Below are 17,376 nucleotides of genomic sequence, written 5' to 3'. Positions count from 1 at the left end.
AGGGTCATCAATTATAACCCTTCTCTGGGATTTTTTTCTCGCTGGGACTGAGGGTAGATTCAATCTTTCTCTCTAAAAGTAGTACCGTTAATTGGGGTGCCCGGGTGGCTCAGTCAGTTGAGCAAGAGGCTTTGGTTCAGGTCATGATCTCGTGGTTGGTGGAAACATTTGTGGGAGCGAGCCTGCATCAGGCCCTACACTGACAGCATGGAGGCTGCTTCAGATCCTCTCTCTCTCTCTCTCAAAAAAAAAAAAAAAAATATATATATATAGTACCATTGGGGAAGGAACAGGGACAGCGAGGAACTTAGTGGTATTGAATCTCTAGTTTCAGTTTTCCTTGAGGCCTGGTTTCAGTGTGAAACACTGGAATAATCTTTTAATAAATTACCTTTTAATTCTAAGCAAGATGATGAATTCATGGAGCACTTTATTGGTTGCCTATCAATCTCAAGCAGAGATTGACCAAGGGACTCGGGAGCAAGGAGGGCATTGGGGAGGGAATCCTAGGAAGTGAGAGTGGGGAAGGAGAATGAGACAAAAAAGAAAAGCCAGACTAATGGTACATTATGGAGGTTGCTGCCATTGATAATGGGGCTTTGATTCTGCCTTCTAAGAAGTGTACAAATGCCTCCCAGAATTAAAAGGTTAAAGCTAAAGCAATTATCTACTGGCCCTCATCATCCCCTGGTTGAGTGTTTTCCATAGGGCTGTTAACTTCCTTACCCTTCTGGCCTCCTTTGTGCCAGGTAGGCTCCCATGATATTGGAGAAGGTCCTGAGGCAGGACAGAGAGACACGTCATATGTTTGAAGTGGGACGCTGCCAGTTAGAGGTAAATCTGGGCTTACCCAGAGCTGTCCACCCTAACTGTACTGTCCATAAAAAATTACTACAGACTTAGCAGCTTAAAACAGCGCGAAAGCGCATAATCTCAAAGTATTATCTCGCAGTTTCTGTAACTCAAAAGTCCAGGCACAATGTGGCTCAGCTGTTTTTCTGCTTGTCTCACAAGACCAAAATCAAGTGTTGGCAGGACTCTGTTCCTTTGTGGAGGCTTTAGTAATGGATCCACCTCCCAGATCATTGACAGAATTCAGTTCTATGTAATTGTAGAACTGAGGTTCCCACCTCCTCACTGGCTGTCAGGTGGAGGTCCTTCTCACCTTCAAGAGGCTGCCTGCATTTCTTTGTTTGTGACTTTCTTCCTCCATTTTCAAAGCCAGCAACATGAGGCCCAGCCCTCACACACTGAGTCTCTCTGACTTCTTTTCTACTCTTAAGAGCTCAAGTGATACATTAGGCCCAGTTGGGGATAATTTCCCTGTTTTAAGGCCAATTAATAACCTTAATCCCAGCTGCAAAGTTCCTTCACAGCAGTAACTACATTAGTATTTGAAGGAATAGTCCAAGGTCAAGAAACTCAGGGGCAGGGACAGCTTCAGAATTCTTCCTCCCTCGGAAACTGTTGCTGGAATCAAAGTGAGCCAAGGGGGTGTGATGTGTGGCTTCAAAGTTGTCTGCTAGGGGTGCCTGGGTGGCTTCATTGACTTTGGCTCAGGTCATGATTCCAGAGTTGTGGAAAGGAGTCCCACTCTCAGCACAGAGCCTGTGATTCTCTCCCTCTCTCTCTCTCTCTCTGCCCCTCTTGTGCTCTCTCTCAAAATAAATAAGTAGACTTTTTTAAAAAAAGGCAAAGTTGTCTGCTACACCCACTCTATCAGTTAGAATGTGTTTGTCTGTAAATAAGAAGAATAGCTAACTAAAGTTCTCAAACTTTAGCGTCATATCTAACTTTGGGGGATTTTGTTAAAATGCAGATCCTGATTCAGTGGGTAGAAGTGAGGCCTGAGGTTCTGCATTTCTAGTAAGATCTCAGGTGGTGCTGAATCTGGTGGTTTCAGACCACATTTTAGCACTTAAAGTATAGTGAAATTATTACACCAGGTTTTGAGGAGTCTTTATTTAGATAGGCTGGTTTTAGAGATGGTTAATCCAGTGCTTCAAAGACATGGAGGCATCATATCATCTTTAAATTTTTTTTAACATTTATCCATTTTTGAGAGACAGAAAGAGACAGAGCATGAATGAGGCAGGGGCAGAGAGAGAAAGAGAGGAAGGAGACAGAATCCGAAGCAGGCTCCAGGCTCCGAACTGTTAGCACAGAGCCTGACGTAGGGCTCGGACTCACGAACCGCGAGATCATGACCCGAGCTGAAGTCGGATGCTTAACCAACTGAGCCATCCAGGTGCCCCGGGCATCCTATCATCTTGTCTGTGGTTTCTTTGGCCCTCTCCTCATGGTTGAAAAAGAACGGAAGCAATTTCAAGCATCACTTTCCCACTTGCCAATGTCCAGATGCAAGAGGGAAATGGCTCTCTTATAACCCTTTTAAAGAGTGAGATAAATTCTTCCAGAAGCTCTCAGCTGACTTCCCATCATTCCTCATTGGCTAGAATTGTGTCATATGCTTATGCCTAAGCCAATCCTTTGCCAAGGCCATTCAGAAAAAAAACAGCCAAGAATGTCTTCCATATCTACCTAGAGTCTCTTCTCCCTTTCTTCCCCCACAGAACTGTTGAGAGACAGCCATTTCTGCCATGGCAGTAGATAGCAGGTTTACTCTGTGGAAGGGTAGAACAAGAAAGCCTCCAGATTCGGGGGTACCAGGCAACAGTAGAGGTGGAGATGAGGTGCCATGTTGCAATCCAGGGGAATAGTAAAAATATGCATAATAAGTGATAAGAAGTTCAGCCCCTTGAAAAGCTTTCTATCAAGCTTTTGTACCAAGTCTGAGTGACTGTGTTCTGGAGAAAAAGAAAGACCCTTAAGAAAAATTTTACACTTACTGAAAAGCCAGCTCACTGTCTGATCAACCCAGAGTGAAATATGTAAGTTAGCAAATCTGCTTCTTGCTTCAGATCTTTCAAATCTTTCAATCAGTTTTGTGCGCCTCACTCTCCACATGAATAACCAGCCAATGATTCCCAGACATTTAGTAAAAGTCTCTTATGTGAAAGGCAGAGATAAAATAAGCAAACAAAGAAGAAAGAAAAAGGAGCAGAAGGAAAGAAAGAGTGAGAGAACAAGAGCAACTAGATTAGAGGAAACAAATAATTCAGCTCGCCAAACATAACAAATGTTGTCATCCAATACCCCAGAGAGTTTGCATTCATGAAACAAGAACAGGATGCTATATAAAAGGGAGGAAGTATTGATTAGAGTGCAAGATAAAACTCTTAGAAATTAAAAAGACAAGAGTTGAGGGACACATGGGTGGCTCAGCCAGTTGAGTGTCCGACTCTTTTTTTTTTTTTTTTTAACATTTATTTATTTTTGGGACAGAGGGAGACAGAGCATGAACGGGGGAGGGGCAGAGAGAGAGGGAGACACAGAATCGGAAACAGGCTCCAGGGTCTGAGCCATCAGCCCAGAGCCCGACGCGGGGCTCGAACTCCCAGACCGCGAGATCGTGACCTGGCTGAAGTCGGACGCTTAACCGACTGCACCACCCAGGCGCCCCAAGTGTCCGACTCTTGATTTCAGCTCAGGTCATAATCTCACGGTTATGGGATCAAGCTCCATGATGGGCACCAAGCTGAACATGGATCCTGCTTAAGCTTCTCTCTCTCCCTCCATCTGCTCCCCTCCCCCCTTTCTGAATTAAAAAATAAAGAGCTGAAATTTAAATTTAAAAAACCTTTTAAACATTTTATTTTATTTTTTGAGAGATCACAAGCAGGGAAGGGGCAGAGAAGAGAGAGAGACACGGAATCCAAAGCAGACTCCAGGCTCTGAGCTGTCATCACAGAGACTGATGCAGTGCTCGAACCCATGAACACAAGATCATTACCTGAGCTGAAGTCAGTGCTCAACCGACTGAGCCACCCAGGCGCCTCTGAAATTTAAATTTTTAATATAAAATTTGGAAGATCAAGCCAAAGAATCTCCCAGGAAGTAGGGAAAAAATACCCCCAAATCCTGAAGATGGAATTTGAAAGAAACATGAGAAAACTAGAGAATTGGTCCTGGAGTTCAATGTCTCACCACTGCAAATTCCACACAAAAAATTATAGATAACACTGAAAGGAGAAATTATCAAAGAACTTACTTGGGGCGCCTGGGTGGCTCAGTGGGTTAAGTGTCCTGATTCTTGAATTTGGTTGAGGTCATGATCTCCAGGTTTGTGAGATCGAGCCCAGTGTCGGGCTCTGTGCTGACAGCATGGAGCCTGCTTGGGATTCTCTCTCTCTCTCTCTCTCTCTCTCTCTCTCTCTCTCAAGTAAATAAATAAACATTTAAAAAAAAAGAACTCACACAAGAAAATTTCACAAAACATGACTTTATGGTTTGTGATAGTCCTCCAAGTGAGCATTGAAAGGAAGGAAATACACAAAGGACTCATCATTATGAAAGCTTGGGATAGTGAAAACAAAGAGAAAATACAAGTTTTTAGGGAAGAAAAAAAGATGTTACATGCCAAGGATGTGGAATGAGAGTAACACTGGAAGTAACACTGGAAGCCAGAAGACAGGGAGACTTACTTCCAAAACTCTGAGGGAAAATAATTTTGAACCTAGAATTCTATAACCAGTTTAACAAGTGTGAAGAGAGAAGAAAGACATTTTTAGGTACCCGAGGTCTCAGGGTTTTTTCTCCTGTGTCCTCTTTTTCAGGAAGCCACCAAAGGATATAATGAAGGGCTAAATTTAAAAAGGTAAAGAGAAACTTGGGATCTGGTAAAAAGGAAATCTAACACAGAGGAAAAGCTCTGGGGAGCGCCAGGATGACCTGGGCAAGTCCAAAGAGCAGTGTGCCCCAATAGGAGTGGAAAGATACCCCAGCACAGGTATGTTCAGGAACGATGGATATTGATACACATCCTGATATATAACCCATTCCCAACTTTCCTCTTCTGTGGCTGTATTTTAGGTTAAATCACTAGCAGATACATTACATCCTAGAATATTTTTCACTATTGAGCCAAATGTGAACTATAATTACACTTCCTTTCTTGTACAATTTTTATTTCTCCTGGAGCTCATTCCCCTTTTCCCTGTTTGATTTGTTTGTGATATCTTCATTAGTTGTTTTTCCTAAACTGTCAACACAACTACAGCAATTCTGTGAATACTGTCTTCCGCACAGTTCACGTATTAGGATGTCTATCAATCAATGAATAAAAGTGGTCAGATGATGATAAGTGCTGTGGAGAAAAGCCAGACAGCGTTAGGGGAGGAATGCCAGGGTGGAGAAGTTTTGTAATTTTTAGTAGGTTGGTCAGGGAAGACCTGAAGGTTGGCAAGGATGACCTGAAGGGAGAGAAAGGAAACCATGCAGACATTTGGAGGAAGAGAGTTCCAGGCAGAGGGAACAGCAAGTTCAAAGTCCTGACACACACACACACACACCTGCTAAAGTGGCCATTTTGTTCCATTGACCATGGCGTTTGGACCAGAAGCAGACATATGACCCAAGCTAGACAGTTCGATTCCTCCCCAAGAATGAACCAAAATTAGCTGTTGGGAGGTAAACTGAAAGGTCATGCAGACTCAGGGACACAGTAGAAGCTAGAGTGGACATGACAGGCCATGTGGATCATGACAAGCCAGAGTGTTGGGGAGACCAGAGTTTAAGGGCAGATGCCATGAGGAGGCTGAAGTGAGCAGTCTGTCTACAAAAAGGAAAGCGCAGCCACTATGCTATGAAAAATAAAATAAAATAAACCAGAGATTATTTTACCCCAGGAGGAAAGAGGAAAAGAGAGCAAGAAAAGACTTTTTTTTTTTTTTTTTTTTTTTTTTTAAGGAGAAATCAGCTGCCTCTGTATCTGGCAGCTCTCAGACCTGCTTCATTTGCCACCAGCTTGTCCAGTTCATTCTTGGGAGATATGTGCATCCACCTGATAACGTCTCTCTCCTTCACTTCAGTATATTTAAATATTTTTGTCTGTGGCGGATGGACCATCACATGGTCCCCAGGATTCCTGTTCCCTCGTGTGCGTGCCCTTCTAAAACCCCCTCCCCCTGAGTGTGGGTGGGACCTGTGACTTGCTTCTAACCAGTAGAATGTAGCACAAGTGAGAAATTCTGTAGATGAAGTTAAGGTCCCAGATCAGTTGAATCTGAGTAGATTAAAAGTGAGATGATTCTGACTTAATCATGAAAAATCCTTAAAAGAAGGACTGGGTACACTTGAAGGGACAGATTCTTGTTGGCTTGATGAAGTGAGCAGCCACTTTGGGAAGTTCATATGACAAGGAACTATGGGCAGCCTCCAGCCAAGAGCCAGGAAAAAAGCCAGCCTCCTCAGTCCTATAACCACAAGGAAATTAATTCTGTCAACAATGTGAATGAGCTTGGAAGGAAGTTATTCCCTAGTTGAGTCGTTGATGAGAATGCAGCTAGCCAGCACCTTGATCACAGGCTATGGGACCCGGAGCAAAGGGCCCATCTAAGCTGCGCCCAGAACTGACCCATAGAATATGTGATGTATTATTATGTGTATTCTTTTAAGCTGCCAAGTTTGTGCTAATTTGTTAGTACAGCAAGTAACATACTGTCTGTCCAACCAACTTTGACTGAATAAATAGGCTTTAAAATTTTTAAAAAACTTTGTAATGTTTATTTAATTTTGAGAGAGAGAGAGAGAGAGAGAGGAGGAGGAGGAGGGGCAGAGAGAGAGAGAGGGAGACAGAGTCTGAAGCAGGCTCCAGGCTCTGAGCTGTCAGCACAGAGACCAACATGGAGCTCGAACTCACAAACTGTGAGATCATGACCTGACCCGAAGTCAGATGCTTAACCAACTGAGTCCTTCACCCCAATAGGCTTGAAATTTTTAATCAGGATGCCTAGGTTCTAGTCTAAGATTTGCAGTTTTCCTCCTTGACCCAGGCAAATGTCTTTCCCTCACTGGGCCTCAGTTGCTTCATCTGTATAATGGGCAGGTGGACTAGTGGAGCTCTGATGTTCCTTTAAGTTGCAATATTCTGGATGTTGTCCCTGACCAGTGTCCTATTGTAGAGTGATGTATGTAGGCTCCATTTCTCTTCTCAGAGGGCTCCAAAACTATCTTCATCTGAGGGTGTAAATCCTAACTCATTGTTTGGTTTTCCACTTTTGCCACAGTTGAAGTATGTAGCCTCCCCCTACTGGCCTTATTAATATAGATACAAATATTTGGGGGTAAGGAGTGAGAGATTGCATTTGAACAGTTGTCTATGGTCTATAGTCGAAGGCACGTTATGTAAAAGGATACAGCTCTTCCTTTCTTTTTTTAAATATTTATTTATTTTTGAAAGAGAGCGAGATCAGGGGAGGGGCAGAGAGAGGGGGACAGAGGATCTGAAGCAGGCTCTGCACTGACAGTAGCAAGCTGGATATGGGGCTTGAACTCACGAACTGTGAGATCGTGACCTGAGCTGAAGTAGGATGCTTAACCAACTGAACCACCCAGGTGCCCCTACAGCTGTTTATTTTAACCCTGTATCACCACAGGACCTCTTCTAGGAGTTTTGAATAAGTTAAGGAAGGTGCTATTTGGGAGAGAAGAGAAAGAAGAGAGCCAAGGAGAGAAATGAAGACAGAAACAGACACACAAAAAGAGAGACATGGATAAATGGTATTTTAAAGACAAAACAACGGAGAGATTATTGGGAAGGTAGAAAAAAAAAAAACCTTTGTTTTTTAAGTAGGCTCATGCCCAGTGTGGAGCTCAATGCAGGGCTTGAGCTCACGACCCTGAGATCAAGACCTGAGCTGAGATCAAGAGTTGGACGCTTAACTGACTGAGCCACCAGGTGCCCTGAAAAATAATTTTTTACACAATTTTCAAATAGTGTCATACACCAATAGAGGACGTACAGTTGACTCCTTAACAACATGGTTCGAACTGTGCGGGTCCACTTATATAGATTTTTTTTTGTCCAATAAATACATTGGAAAACTTTTTGGAGATTTGTGACCATTTGAAAAAAACTCACAGACAACTGAGTAGCATAGACATTCCAAAAAAGTAAGGAAAAGTTGGATGTGTCATCTATGCATAAAATATACATAGATATTAGTGTATTTTATCATCTACTACCATAAGATATACACACATCTATTACAAATGTTAAAACTTATCAAAATTCACTCACACAAACACTTACAGACCATAGGTGACACCAGGGAAATCAGACAAAGATAAAGGTGCAATATAAATCATAACTGCATAAAATTTAGTGCATGCTGTACTACCACAATAATTTTGGAGCTACCTCCCGTTGCTATTGTGGTGAGCTCAAGCATTGCTAGCATCTGCTTAAAACAGTGTGTGATCAGAGAATGGTAGTTGCCAGAGGAGAAAGAGGTGTGGGGATGAGTGAAAATGGGTGAAGGGGAGTGGGAGATACAGGCTTCCTGTTATGGAAGGAATAAGTCATAGGGATGAAAGGTACAGCATGGGGACTATGGCCAATGGTACTGTCATAGCATTGTATGGTGAAAGAGGGTAACTACAGCATAAGTATAGAGTTGTTGAATTGCTCTGTTGTACACCTGGAATGAAAGCAACACTGTGTATCAACTAGGCTTCAGTTTTTAAAAAGCAGCATGTGATTGATGGTCATCATCTCTGAGTGAGCAGTTGGTCTTTCCAGCAAATTGGGTATTGGAGTAAAAAGTGATCTCTCGTGGTTCTTGTGTATTTTTTGTGTTTCGTGCAATACCGTAAACTTTGAATGTCACCATGGGACCCATATGAAATGCCACTAGTAGTGCTGGAAGTGCTCCCAGTTCCAGTTGAATTGCTTGATATGTACCATAGATTGAGGTCTGTGGCTATGGTTGCCCTCCAATTCAAGATAAATGAATCCACTGTAAGTACTATTGTTAAAAAAAAAAAAAAAAAAGGAAAGGAAATTTGTGAAGCAATCGCTGCAGCTATGCCAGCAAGCACAAAAACCTTGCTTTTTTTTTTTTTTTGCAAAATACCTTTTTATCTCATATTGAAAATGCAGCGTTTATGTGGGTGCAGGATTGCTATGAAAAAGTTATACCTATCGACTCTAATATGATTTGAGAAAAGGGAAGTCATTCTATCACAACTTGAAGCAAAAGGCAGATGAAGGATTGAAAGTTGGAGAATTTAATGCCAGCAAAGGATGGTTTGATAGTTTTAGGAGGAGGTTTGGCTTTAAAAACGTCAGGATAACAGGAGAAGCCATTTCTGCCAGCCATGAGGTGGCAGACAAGTTCCCAGGTGCCATTAAGAAAACCACTGAGAAGAAAGGATATCTGTCTGAACAGGTGTTCAATGTAGATGAAAGTGCCTGGTTCTTGGGGGGAAAATATTCCATGAAGAACATTTATTAGTAATAAAGAGAAGCAAGCACCAAGACTGAAGGCAGAAAGGGATAGGCCAACACTACTGCTTTGTGCAAATGCAGTCAGGTGTGTGTTCAGGACTGCCTGAGCCCCTAAACACTGGTTGCTAGTCTTTTGGTTGTACAATAAGAAGGTCTGGACAATGAGAACACTTTTTTTGGATTGGTTTCATCTATGCATTGTTCCTAAAAAGTCAGGAAGTATCTTGCCATTAGGGATGGCCTTTTAATGTTCTTTTTTTTTCTTTTTTTTCTTTTTTTTTTTTGAGAGAGAGAACAAGTGGTAGAGGGAGAGAGAGAATCTTAGGCAGGTTCCATGCCCCAAGGCAGAGCCTGACACAGGGCTCGATCCCATGACCCTAAGATCATGACCTGAGCCAAAATCAAGAGTCAGACGCTCAACTGACTCAGCCACCCAGGCATCCCTAAAGTTCTTTTGATATTGGACAATGCCCCTGGCCATCCAGAAGCCCGTGAGTTCAATAACAAAGGCGTCCAAGTGGTCTACTTGCCCCCAAACACAACATCTCTAATTCAGCCTCCAGATCAGGGAGTCATAAGGATCTTTAAGTCTCATTACACATGGTACCCCACAGAAAGGTTTGTCAATGCTATGGCAGAACCCCAATGGAGAGAACGTCACGAAAGTCTGGAAGAATTACTGAAGATGCATCACTTTTATAGAAAAGCTGTGAAAGCCATCAAGCCCGAAACAGTAAATTCCTACTGGAGAAAACTGTGTCCAGATGTTATGCATAACTTCACCAGATTTACAAAGAGAGCCAATCAAGGAACTCATGAAAGAGATTGTGATTGCAAAAAAATAAAGGGGTAGAGGGGGGTGAAGGTCTTAAAGATATGGATCTTGGAGAAATTTAAGAGCTACCAGACACCACACCAGAGGAATTAACAGAAGATGACTTCATGGGGATGAGTACTTCCGAACCCGTGCCAGACAATGAGGAGGACCTAGAGGAAGCAGGCCCGAAAACAAATGGCCATTAGACAATCTGGCAGAAGGGTTCAATTATTCAAGATGGCTTTTGGCTTTCTTTTTAATGTTTATTTTTAAGAGAGAGAGAGAGAGAGGAAGCAGGGGAGGGTCAGAGAGAGAGGGAGACACACAGAATCCAAAGCAGCCTTCAGGCTCGAAGCTGTCAGCACAGAGCCCGATGCAGGGCTCGAAATCGCCAACCTCGAGATCATGACGTGAGCTGAAATCAGACACTTAACCGACTGAACCACTCAGGTGTCCCAATGCTTTTTTTTTTTTTGTTAAATGTTTGTTTATTTTTGAGAGAGAGAGAGAGCGTGGGCAGGGGAGGTTCAGAGAGAAGGAGACACAGAATCCGAAGCAGGCTCCAGGCTCTTGCTGTTAGCACAGAGCCCGATGAGGGCCTTGAACTCTGGAACAGTGAGATCATGACCTGAGCTGAAGTTGGATGCTTAACCGACTGAGCCACCCAGGTGCCTCCCGAGTCAGTGATCTTTTTTTATTTTAATGTTTATTTATTTTTGAGAGAGACAGAGACAGAGTGTGAGTGGGGGAGGGGCAGAGAGAGACACAGAATCCAAAGCAGGCTTCAGGCTCCAAGCTGTCAGCATAGAGCCCAACACAGGGCTCCAATTCAACCACCTGTGAAATCATGACCTGAGCCGAAGTCAAATGCTCAACTGACTGAGCCACCCAGATGCCCCATGAGTCAACGCATAAGCAGAGTCCCCATAAGCAGAAGCGACTTGTGTTACTTTTGAGCTGAGATAGTTAGGGATTTGCATGGCTCATACAACACCCTCTTCCCCCATCCCATGTTCCCGATTCTATAGGGTCAACAAGCCTCTGTCAATTTCTTCCCCTTGAGGACTGTGAATGGAGCAGAGTCCCTACGAAGTCACACTGAACATATAATGAAAGCTAAAAATAAACTTGTTGAATTAAATCATTGAAATATGGGGAGATTTATGTGTCGCGGCAGCAGCAGTTGATTACACCGAGTGATACTCCTATGCTGTGTTCATAACACTGAGTGCACTACCTTCCATGTTCATTGTTTTGCCCAAAATGTCTTCCTTGGATTCCCAGGAATTTTAGTTTTTATACTGCAGATGTGGAGGTGTGGTGTGATGTGCTTTTATATACTTTAAGACTATGTTATTAGGTGTATACAAATTTAGAATTGTTATATCTTCTTAGTTTATTGACATTTTCCCCATTATACAGCGTCTAATAATGCTTCTTGCCTTGAAGTCTAATTTGTATAATATTAGTTTTGCTTTACTGATTTTCTTTTAGTTACTGTTTGTGTACCATGTTTTTTACAACTGTTTTCTTTAACATATCCAAATTCTTATATATAAGATTTTTTTTAAAGCAGCAATGAGTTTCTTTCTAAAAACCAATTTGACAATTTTGGTCTTTATTTTTTTTTTTTTTAACATTTATTTATTTTTCAGACAGAGAGAGACAGAGCATGAACGGGGGAGGGGCAGAGAGAGAGGGAGACACAGAATCGGAAGCAGGCTCCAGGCTCTGAGCCATCAGCCCAGAGCCCGACGTGGGGCTTGAACTCACGGTCGGTGAGATCGTGACCTGAGCTGAAGTCGGACGCTCAACCGACTGAGCCACCCAGGCGCCCTGACAATTTTGGTCTTTAAAAGAGGTATTTAGTTCACTTAGATTTAATAGCTATTTATATGTTTGAGTTTCAAGATATTGTAGTATTTATTTTATATTTCTCTCACATGTTCTATGTTCCTTTTTCCTCTAACCTTTTAAACCTTTTTTGATGGATTTTTTAAGTTTATTTTGCGATGGGATCCCAGTCCTAGTGAAGGGCTTGAACTCATGAACCATGAAATCATGACCTGAGCTGAAATCAAGAGTTGGACACTTAATCAACTGAGTCACCCAGGCATCCCTTGACTCCTTTTATTATTCCACTATTTTACTGCACGAATTTGAGATATATATATATATATATATATATATATATACACATACACATGTATATATATATATATATATATATATATATATTTTTTTTTTTTTTTTAACTATTCTTCCATGATTACTATGGTGATTACAGCATGCATTCTTGACTTGTTAAAGTTTAGTATAAATTAATTCTTTTACCATTTTCTGGACAATGAAAGGAACTTAAAATACTTTAACTCTATTCACCTGCTGCTACCCTGTGTACCATTTCTGTGGTGCAGTTTAATTTTACATATGCTTAGAATTCCACAAAATATTATTGCTTTATACAGTCATTGTTCATTTACTTTTACCCATATACTTACCCTTTCTGTTGCTCTTTATTTCTTCCTGCATGTTGTGCTTCCTTGGTTTATTTTCATTCTGTTTGAAAAATTTCCTTTAGTATTTCTTTTAGAGAGGGCCTACGGATGAAAATTTTTCTCAGGTTTTGAGTGTCTGAAAACATGTATTTTTCTTTCATTTAAAATTAATTAATTAATTTATTTATTTATTTATTTATTTTGAGAGAGAGAGAGAGAGAGAAAGACAGAAAGAGAGCAAACAGGGGAGGGGCAGAGAGAGAGAGAGAGAGGGAGGATACCAAGCAGGCTCTGCCCTGTCAGCACAGAGCCCACTGTGGGGCTCGGAACTCATGAACCGTGAGATCATGACCTGAGCTGAAACCAAGAGTCAGATGCTTAACCAACTGAGCCATCCAGGTGCCTCTCTTTCATTTTTGAAGGATATTTTCACTGGGTATAAAATTTTAGATTAACCATATTTTCTTTCAACACCTTAAAGATGCTATTCCATCATTTCCTTGATTTTATCATTTATGTTGGGGAGTCAGTTGCTAGTCTTAATAACGTTCTTCCTTTGAAGGTAACGTGCATATTTTCTCTTTCGAATTGCTTTTAGGGTTTTTTCTTTTGTCATTATCTTTGGTCTTCAGCAGTTTTATTATGAAGTGTTTAGATATTGCTTTCTTTGCATTAATCCTGCTTGAGATTGATGACACTTCCTGAGTATATGTCTTAATGTCTTTCATAAGTTTTAGAAAAATTTCAACTGCCCTGTCTTCAAATATTGCTTCTGTCCCATCCTCTCTCTTTCCTCTTTCTAATTCCAGGTATTTAGGCTTATTAACTATGTCTCATATGTCTCTTACTCTCTTATCTATATTTTCTATTCTCTTCTCTCTCTACATACTTCAGTATGGATATTTTATACTAACCTATCTTTCAGCTTATTACTCCTAGAATTAGTTGTGTCTAACCTTATGTTAAATCCACCCATTTTGTTACATACAGTTATTGTATTTTTTTAGTTCTAGGATTTCAATTGCACTTCTTTTTAGAATCCAAGTTTGGTGATTAGCTAAAACTCCAGAACAATCCCAATGCAAAATGTTGCTGTTCTATGCAGATCTAGTTCATTCAGTTACACTGATAAAATAATGTGAATAAAATTAATAAAATACCATTTTTTGTTTAAGCCAATTTTAGTTAGGTTTCCAGTTACTACAACTGAAAAATCTTACCAAAGTGTTGATATCTCTGTCTTCATCATGTTGAAATGGTTGCAGCCACCTCAGGTGTCAGTTGCAGATATGACATGCAGAGAAGAAGTGGGATGTTGCCCGTTAGGCAATTCCTTCTATTAGGAGAGAAAACCTTTTCCAGAATCTCTAATTCAGAAGGCCAGGGTTGTGTTACATACCCATGCTTAAGCTAACCCTGACACATGGAATGGGATGACAATGATTAACCAATAACAATCTTTATTCATCCCTGAACTTGGGGAGAAGGTCATCTTCTCTGAGCAAAGGACTGTAGTAGATGAACATCTGAACAAAACTGGGGATTTCTTAGCAATGAAAAATATAAAAGAGAAAAGGTATTGAGTAGTCAACAGTATTTACCTCACTAACAGATATATTTTCTGTAAAGGTGTGTGTGTGTGTGTGTGTGTGTGTGTGTGTGTGTGTGTGTGTGTATGCATAGAAAATATCAGGAAGGGTACATATCAATCTATTAACATGTTTAAAATTTGAAATGGGACTATATGAGGGTAGTACTAATGGATATCTTTACATTTTACTTACAAAATTTTTTATCAGTTTATATTACTTTGGTCATTTAAATTTAAAAGGTCTGCTTCAATCTCAAAATGAGCTCTTCAGAAATAAAATTAGGATTTTAAAAACAGTCAGAGAAGCATATGTTGATAGATCCCATTCCAAGCCCTGGCCCTTCGTACAGTCACTGAGGTGCCAGTGGCAGGTTTATCCCTATTGGGAATTTGGAGGCACGAGGTACCAGAGCCTGATGCCCTCAAATATTTAAACCATCCAACTGCCTCCCCTTACACTCTCAAAGCAGGCTTTGCGTCATAAATTGGCTTCCTATGCACATTTTCCTACAAAGGAAGAATTTGCTGGACATGGTAATGTGAGAATTCTGGCTTCCTTGGCAGTTCCATTTCTCATTGTATATTAATTCATTGGTTCTTTGAATCAGATAGCAATATTGGAGCTGAGTTAGTATGATCTACTTTCCAACCCTCCAACACATAGGTTCTTTCTTAGTGCTGTTAAAGTCAAGTTTATGATCCTGGACCATGATTAATTCACCAAGGTAAGTGTCACCTCTGAGGGCACTTGGCAGCTGGCCAGCCAGCCAGCCCTGATGACACTCCTGTCTCTTCAAGCACATTTCTTTCAGGCTCTCGTACTTTCTAGTCACATTCATCTCAACAAACTGTCTCCTTCTTTATCCCTCATTATGTCTTTTCCTCTATGACTGTCTCTCTAATTTTATCTCTCTCTCTTCCTATCTTACCGCCTAACTTTTCTTTATCCTTTCCTTTTTTCTTTCTGTTTTTTACCTTAATTAACCATGAAGCTGAATAATAAAACATACCAGAACTATGTGCCAAGTACTATGTGCTGGGATATATATATATATATATATATATATATATATATATATATATATATTACATATAATATATATAAATATATATTATATATATATAAATTATACTCTGACCTCACAATAACTCTGAAGTATTTTCACTCTTATTTTACAGAGGAGGAAGCAGAGTATCATAAAGTCTGAATATTTGTATTAATGAAAGGTTTTTGCTGCTTAATTTTCAAAGTCAATGAATTCAATATTTTATATTTCCTTTATCTTAGAAAAATACAATGTAAACACTTGTATGTAACTTCCATCTTATTTTTGCCTGTGAATTTATTGTCCTAGAAAATAATTCACCTTGGGGATGTTTATTTTTCTTAAGCTGGGGAGTAGGAGATAGACTGGAAGAGGGAAGAGACAAATTGGAAATGTCCCTTTGAGCAGTAGGGCTTGCCACTGTTCTTTGCTCCTTCCTTGTCATCTTTTCTGAGGAGAGGGATTGGCCCTGATTCTCTGAAGCAATCTTAGTCTTCTCCATGGAGGAGATGACCTTCTCTGTCTAGCCAGGATGAATGTACTTTCCGGATCTGTGCAAAAGGAAGAGATCAAATTTTCAGCCCCTAGATGTATAACTTTCAGTAACTTGGAAATGGAAGTTGCAGTAAAGTTGGATTGGCTTCCTGGAAGATCACTTCTAATAAATAATTAGATGCTGAATTAAGCGCTCAGCTCCAACAGGTGTTCTTCCCATCATGCTGCAGAGAGTAAGGTAGAAGTAGAGAGAAGCATCCCTTCTATCCCACCTCATATGGGGTTGGGGAGGAGCAGAGGAGAAAACAGAGGAGTTTCCAGATGGGTGCCAGTTTCCTCCACTCTTACTCCATGAAGTAAGGCTGCTTACCTTCTGGAGGCGCAAATAGCTAGGTCTGGGTTATAGGCCGGAGGAACAAGGCAGAGAGCCCTGGGCTGATGATTAGAGCAGGGCAGCAGAAGGGCCCCAGGTCCAGTTGAAAATGGAGGGTCCAGACTTTGGTAGGTTCAGCACCACGGACAGAAAATTTTCTACAGGCTGAAGCTGGCAGGTGGGCTCACAGTTCAGCACTATGCCAGAACCCCACCCCCACCCCACTCCTGTACTGGCTATTCCAGGGAAGAATCTAACCTGGCCCTTGGTTGACTGGACCCCAGCACTTTAAGTTCACAGTAAAACAGCGTAGTTTCCTTCTAAGGCCCTTTTGAATATCTTCACTTAGGTGTCTATTCAGCAGTCACCTGGTTGAGTGGAGTCCGCTTTGGAGGAACTCTTAAGATCTTGCTGATTTGCATATATCCTTATACACTGAGGCATCTCCGTCCTGGTTTTATTATAAATGAATTGTTCCGAGGAAGAAAGAAAAGGACTGAAGGATTGTTTCCAATCTTCTTTTCCTCTTCTTTCCCCCATTGCTAGGGTCTCAATCTGGCAATTTCCCCAAGGAGGCCACAGATGCATGTGGTGGGAGAGGATGAGAACCAGACTCCGGACAGCCAGGGGTTTGTTGGGGCATCCTGTATGGCTTTCCCCAGATAATTTCCTCCATATGCTTGGCTCCTGAATGACCATTCCAGGCTCCTAAGGAGTCTGCATTTTGTGTTAGCATACAGGGCCAGAACCTCTGGGCTGAAGTCCCTGGAGCGCAGGTAAGAAGCTGTGACTGGCGCCTTAGAGACTGCATAAGGGATGGGACCCGGTTTTGAAGAGAAGGGTGAGGGGTAGTGGAGTGAGGACTCATTCTGAAATGAAAGGAGTCCTGGGTCTCTAAGCAGCTTCTAAAAATACCAACTCCCAACGCTGGGGGTGGAGGGGGAGGGGAAAATTGAGCCTGAGAAGAATGAAGATGGAAGGAGGTAGGGGTGTAAGAGCGCTTCTTCAGGGAGATCTGATTTCAAAGACCCTACCTGCATCTAAGAACAGCTGGATGCCACACCTCCTTCTGCTTTCTCAGCGGGCTTCGGTGTCCTGTGGTGTCTGAGCCTCAGCCCCTCCTGATGACCTTTCTTTTTACCGGCAAAGGATCCCAACTCTTCCCAGCCGCTCCTCCTTCTTGCTGTCCAGCAAGTATGTCTGTGAG

The sequence above is a fragment of the Puma concolor genome, chromosome C1 (genome assembly GCF_028749965.1).
Source record: "Puma concolor isolate L17-30 chromosome C1, mPumCon1.1.hap2, whole genome shotgun sequence".
Taxonomy (NCBI): domain Eukaryota; kingdom Metazoa; phylum Chordata; class Mammalia; order Carnivora; family Felidae; genus Puma; species Puma concolor.
This window is presented reverse-complemented; position numbering follows the sequence as displayed.